This window comes from Mesoplodon mirus (genome assembly GCF_964341445.2).
Source record: "Mesoplodon mirus genome assembly, chromosome: 4".
In the NCBI taxonomy this organism is placed as follows: Eukaryota; Metazoa; Chordata; class Mammalia; order Artiodactyla; family Ziphiidae; genus Mesoplodon; species Mesoplodon mirus.
In genome coordinates this window covers 82,668,233-82,675,001 of record NC_138979.1, presented here as the reverse complement: position 1 = coordinate 82,675,001, position 6,769 = coordinate 82,668,233, and the positions used below count along the sequence as shown (strand labels likewise).

Below are 6,769 nucleotides of genomic sequence, written 5' to 3'. Positions count from 1 at the left end.
TGGCTTGAGGGGCATATACCTAGTTAAGGAGAAGACTGAAAAAGAGAGAATGATAATAAAAATGGTAAGTGCCTGGGTATACATGTGTATATATGGTATCCAGATGGACAGGATATTTGGGGATGAAAGGACAGGCACTTCACCCAGCTTGGGTGGCTTCCTTAAGTTTGGAACACATGAGCTGAGTTTTTTTTGTGTGTGTACACATTTAGTTTTATTGTAATAAAGCAACTTGTACACTTTTAACGTTTAAAACTGAGCATCATCTTTCCTTTCCAGTGAAACAAAAAGAAAAATTTAAAAATAAACAGGAACAAAATTACAATAGAGAATGTCAATTGAAAATAAGATGCTACAGGTTCTGCTGATTCTCCCGTCGAGTGGCAGGGCTCAAGTCATCATTAGGAGAGAATTTTATTTTAAAAGTGTCATCTTAAACTGCAAGGATGTCCATTAAACATCACAATTAAACATGCCAAAGGAGAAGCCATGTTGTCAAAATGCCCACTTAACCCACCCAAACATCTCAAACCCACCCTTTGCTGACCTTCTATAACCCCATTTTTTAAAGTTTTTTTTTCTTTTTTTAAACAAGAGAAAGTAGACAGATACATGTTGGTAAATGCTAACTGTCCATATTCACATAGAGACAGTGTAATCTGAGCCCAATATACAGAGAAAGGAGGAAAAAAGCTAGAATTCTATGCACTACTACACAGGAGCCTAACACCCTCCAGCTTCCAGCAGAGCTAAGGGAGCAGAAGGTTTTTCTTTTTTCCCCTACAGAGCATGGTGGTGTTGATTCCATAAAGTTTTTGTTGAGACAGGAAGGGATAAAAATGAATTTGGAACGGAAAGGGGTAGAGATTCTTTTCCCACTGAATTCTGCTCAAGGTATTTCCCCCCAAAATAAGTTGTGAGCCATGGTATAAAGGAGAAAAGAGACCTCAGAAACAGGGCAACTGAGCACAAGAGGAGAAGGAGAAAAAAAAAAAAAAAAAAAAGACTGCAACTTGCTCCCAGAGACTGGAGAAAATTAAAAAAGGAAGGTTGGAATCCATCAGTTTTCCATTAGTCATCTTCTCCTTCATCTTCCTCTCCTTCCTCCCCCTCATCATCATCTTCATCTTCTTCACCTTCATCCTCATCCCCTTCTTCATCAATATCTTCCAATCCTTCTTCCTCTTCATCATCATCATCTTCTTCTTCTCCTTCCCCTTCCTCAGCATCCATGTCCGGAACCAAGTAGTACTGTAATGGATTTGGCCAAATATCACCTTTGATGACCTCTCCTAACTCATCTGCACCGGCATCAGAATGATCAGTAAACCAGGTGAAGAAGCTTTCTGGTTCCTCATGCTATCTCCTCCTGCTGGCTTTATTCTGCGTTTGACTTGAACGTTTTGTCAAATCCTTTCCGGATTTCCATTTGATTTCAGTGGACTTTGAAGATGGATCACCACTCTCATTCAGATGAAATTCTTTGGAGAGAACTTTATTTTCAAAGTAAGGGTTTTCATCAAAATAAAAATCTATTCTGTAACCTGATTTAATACCTTCAAATTCTGTCACTTCGACTCTTGTCAAATAACGCAGCGCCTCTTCATCCTCCTCCCCAAGCAGTGCAGACACTCGTGGATGGTTAGCAAACGTTGCTCCCCCCAAATCTGGCATTTTGGCGATCAATTCCGCCCTCTTCTGAAAAAATGGTTGGCGGAGTTTGTTATATTTCTGTTCTACTTTCAAAATCTCCTCACTGGCTTGTTCGTTAAGTCTGTCTTTCATTTTGTACTTCATCAATATGTTCAATTGCTTCTTGCTGTTCTTTTTCTGAGGTCTCGTCGGCCCCGTCGTGGTTGGAGTTGAGCTCCTTTTTACTGACTTTGGCCGCGGGCGCCGACACAGTGCTGCTCCGCGGTCGGGGGGCGGGGCGGGAGGAGCGGGGAGGGGAGAGAAGGGAAGGCGAAGGGGGCGGGCCGCGGCTTCCCCTCACGCCACAAGCGCGGGCGCCCGCTCGGTCCGGCCGCCTCCTCCCCGCGCTCGCTCGCTCGCTTTCCCTCCCCCTGGCTCGCGCGCGCTGCCCTCGAGGCCTGATAACGAGGGAGGGCCTGGGGCTGCGTGCCGCGCCCGGCCCCGGCTCCCGCTTACGGAGCGGAGGCGGTGGCGGGCGGGCAGGAGGCTCTGCTCCCTCACTCACGCTCCGCGCTCCAGCTCGCGGCTCCAGCTCCCTGAGCCGCTTCCTCCTCCGCTTCCTCCTCACGGCGAGGGGCGGGCGGCAGGGCCATGAGCTGAGTTTTTAACGCTGATAAGAATTCAGCCAGCTGAAGGGAGTCTTAACGGAGGTAACAGCTGGGCAGAGCTGGAGGCATGGAACCAGGCAGGGTACTGGATGGCAGTACCATGAAGATTGACGGGGCACTGACAGACGAAAAGTTAAGAACTGGGTTAGTAGGAGTTATTATTTTCATTTTGGGCTCAGAGTCTTGTGTTTTCCTGAAAAGACAATAGAAACTCATGGTTATAATTCTACGTAAAGCATAGTCCACTGCATGTCAGTCCCTGGTGAAGCCAAGCTTTACCAATCAGACTATGGTGCAGGAATCCTCTTTTAGAAGGTATGGGACAAGGGTCAGTTTTTTGGGTTTTTTTTTTTTTTTTTTTTTTTTGCGGTACGCGGGCCTCTCCCTGTTGTGGCCTCTCCCGTTGCGGAGCACAGGCTCCGGACGCGCAGGTTCAGCGGCCATGGCTCACGGGCCCAGCTGCTCCGCGGAATGTGGGATCTTCCCGGACCGGGGCACGAACCCGTGTCCCCAGCATCGAGAGGCGGACTCAACCACTGCGCCACCAGGGAAGCCCACAAGGGTCAGTTTTTATAGGATTTTCATGAAACGTAGAATTTAAAATGAAAGTTTTGTACTTGAAGAAGATAAATTTCATTTATCTGAAAATTTTACTTACCTGGCTTCCTTAGAAACAGAGCTTTCATTTTCTTAAAATTAGAAAAATGTTGTATAAAAGTAAATATTGAACATAACCTCAATATAGAAAATGCGAGCATCTCTGCTTGAAACAAGGGTGTGTGTGTATGCGTGTGCGTGCGTGTGTGTGTACCGAAGCATCCAGAACTCAAGTGATTTAGCGTGTCCTTTGCCTGGAGGACTAGAACTACAGAACACAGTTTACAAAGTATTGACTTAGAACAGAGAACTATGAGAGATGAAGGAACTTACAGATGATTTAATGAATTGTCCAAACACTTCATGTTAGAAATAAGAATTCTAAGAGTTGGCAAAGCATTGTAACTTTTTTTTCCCCCAGGGAATGAGACCAAATGATGTGTCAGGCACTTCTAAAAATTCTGAGGACTTAATTTCACCACATGCTTTCTTTTCCCCAGAAAGGAACTTGACATAATGGGACCATCTTGGGCCTCAATTCAGGAAATTTAATAAAATAGCAAGTATAACATTTGTTATTTTTGGAGCACTTTCTGTATATCCTATACTGTGAAAGCATTTTCTATTCATTATCTTAAATTTTTAAAAGATTGTGATAAAATACATATAACAAATTTTTCATCTTAACCACTTTTAAGTATACAGTTTAACAGCATTAGGTAATTCACATTGTTGTGCAGCCATCACCACCATCCATCTCCAGAACTCTTTTTATCTTGCAAAACTGAAACTCGGTACCCATTAAGGAGCAACTCCCATTCCCCTCCTGCCAGCCCCTGGCAACCACCATTCCACTTTCTGTCTCTGTGAACTTGACTACTCTTGGTACTTTATATAACTGGAATTATACAGTATCTGTCCTTTAGTGACTGGCTTATTCCACTTAGCATAATATCCTCCAAGTTCATCCATGTCGCAGCATGTATCAGAATTCCCTTCTTTTTAAGGCTGGATAATATTCCATTGTATGTATATACCACCTTTTGCTTATCCATTCATCTGTCGATGAACGCTTGGGTTGCTTCCTGCTCTTGGCTATTGTGAATAATGTTGCTATAAACATGTGTTTAAAAACATCTCTTTAAGTCCCTGTTTCTAAGTTGTTAGGCATATACTCATAAATGGAATTTCTGGATCAAATGGTAATTCTATTTTTAATTGTTTAGAGAACAACCTTACTGTTTTTCATAGCAGCAGCACCGTTTTACATTTTCACCAGTAGTGCACAGCAGTTCCAGCTTCTCTACATCCTTGCCAACGCTTGGTATTTTGTTTCATTTTGAAAATAATAGACATCCTAATGGGTGTGATGTGGTATCTTATTGTGGTTTTGATTTGCACTTCTCTAGTGATTAGTGATGTTGAGCACCTTTTCATGTGCTTGCTGACATTTGTATGTTTTCTTTGGAGAAATACCAATTCAAGTCCTTTGTCCATTTTTCAGTTGGGTTGCTTTTGTGGTTGTTGTTGTTGAGTTGTAAGGGTTCTTCATGTATTCTTGATACTAACCCTTTATGAAATAGATCACTTGCAAATATTTTCTCCCATTCTCTGGGTTGCCTTTCCACTCTGTTTATTGTGTCCTTTGATGCACAGAAGCTTTTAATTTGATGTAGTCCACTTAATCTTTTTTTTTTTTTTTTGCTTTCGTTGCTTTGTTCTTTTCGTGACATATCCAAGAAATAAACGCCAAATCCAATATCATGAAACTTTCCCCCTCTGTTTTCTTATAATAGTTTTATAGGGTTCACTCTTATATATAGGTCTTTGCTCCATTTTGAGTTAATTTTTGTATATGGTGTAAGGTAAGGGTTGCACTTCATTCTTTTGCATGTAGATATCCGGTTTTCCCAACATCATTTGTTGAAGCCACATGACTTTCTTAAAGCCACACGGCTAGATGGTAGCAAAGATGGGACCAAACCCCAGTCCCCTGTTTCCAGGTTTTTAGGACTTCCCCTCTATTCTCTGTCAGTGCCCCATTGCCCACTGTTTTAGGTAACTGAGGTATTACTATCATCACACAGAGGTGTGATGGAGCTTACACTCTGAATACACTTGCATTTTAAAGGAATAATTTGTTGCCCATAATATTTTTAAATAAAGAGATCAACCCCTGCTCCCTGCTCAAACGGTCATCCAGTTTCCCCCCTACTTCACCATTCTACTGAGTTTGGAAAGGAGGCAAAGAAAATCACAAAAATAGTCACTTGTCATTTGTACTTTACTTCACATAATTATCCTTACTAGATCACAGGGCCCCTTAAGCACCAAGCATCTTTCCACTGGGAAAGAAAATAGGCTTGCTCAATGAGCTGTAAATATTTGAAAATATGAATTATGAAATGATTAATCTGAGAGGTCCAAACTTAGCTAACTTAATTTCTATACTACATTCTATCTACTGAGACTCTCTTTGATCATGATTCTAGTTTGATTCATAGCTAAACTGTCTTCTATCTAATTTTCTTTGCAGGAGTTGGAACTTAATATATCTCAGAGGGAAAGATTTATGAGTAAAAATCATAAGAGTAAAAATATTTAAAAATCACTTTCAAAATGTGTTAAACAGGACAAATTTCATTCTGTGTAAGTCTGTGTGACTCTGTGTATATTAGGTCTCACAGAGTCCAGACTTTGCCTGGTGTTGTATTTAAAGAAACATAACCCAGAAATGAAAAGTAATTAGAATATTCCAATGTTATCAATCATATGCCTATTGATTAACACCAAAGTAGATTCAGTTCATCACCCACATTTCTTTCAATTTATGGCTCTTTCACACTTTGTAACTGTCTTTCCAGCTGAATCAAATGTCCTCCCTAACACCTATCCAGTGACCTTTTATATTTTACTCCCTTCTCCATTTCCTTCTAGAATCCATTTTCTTCCTCAGATATTTCCTTCTTCAAAGACTATACTGCTTTGCACAATAAAGTCGATAGGAATGAACACCTCTCATCACCTTCACCCTCACCAATGATGGGCCACCATCATTCCGGCCCAAATTGCTACATCAACATCTAAATGGTCTCCTTGCTTCCACCCCAGCCCCTTACAGAAACCAGATGATCCTTTAAAAATATATGTTGGTCTGGTCTTACCTTTCCTCCTCCCCTGAGTTTACTGTCTGTTTCCCCTACTAGACAGTACTCCTTGATGGTGGGGAATTTTGTCTGTTTCCCTGCTGTATCCCCAGGGAAGATAACAATGATGACAGGTAGATGAGAGGCACCCTAAATTTGTTGAGTGAAAAACTGAGCTCATTAACAAACTTCTTACTTCTTTTGTAAATACTGTTTTTTTTTTTTTCTGTAGAGAATCCCCTCTGTAAAAGTTGGCATGATTTAGGCTTCATATTACAGAAAAGACAGCTTGCTTTATTTCACATAAATGAGTAGCTTATGTACATTTTGAACATGGCCAATGCGATGCCAATAAGGCTTCACAACCGATGACGTGAACAAATCCTATACTCAAGGAAAACAAATTCTATATCTCTGGCTGCTTTCCTACCACTACCTGACATGTCACAATTCATAAATATATATATATATATTTTTTTTTTCTAGTAGTTTCCTTTTAATAAAGGGGGGACTAAGAAGAAAGAAGTGGCTTAAACAAGGAAGTTAATGTGTTCCCATTACTGGAAATACAGAGGTAGCCAGATTCTAGCAGCTGGATGATGGCCTTGAGCTTGAAGGTGCTTTTCATGTCTCTCTCTGACAACTGGTACTATGTGTGGACACCTCCTGTGCCCCAACTCATATCCTCTGAGCCCACCTTTAATCTAGCCATGGATGCAGGAGTCA

The 6,769-nt window shown here is 41.3% G+C and overlaps 1 pseudogene across 1 annotated transcript; it reads right to left on the bottom strand.

The window, feature by feature from the left end:
* Positions 1-207: 207 nt before the first annotated feature.
* LOC309802860 (protein SET-like) lies at positions 208-5,954 on the bottom strand (annotated as a pseudogene). The gene is made up of 2 exons: positions 5,935-5,954; positions 208-2,288 (listed from the first exon to the last, which is right to left on the bottom strand). The product of its transcript is annotated as a protein SET-like (transcript).
* Between the last annotated feature and the right edge of the window lie 815 nt (positions 5,955-6,769).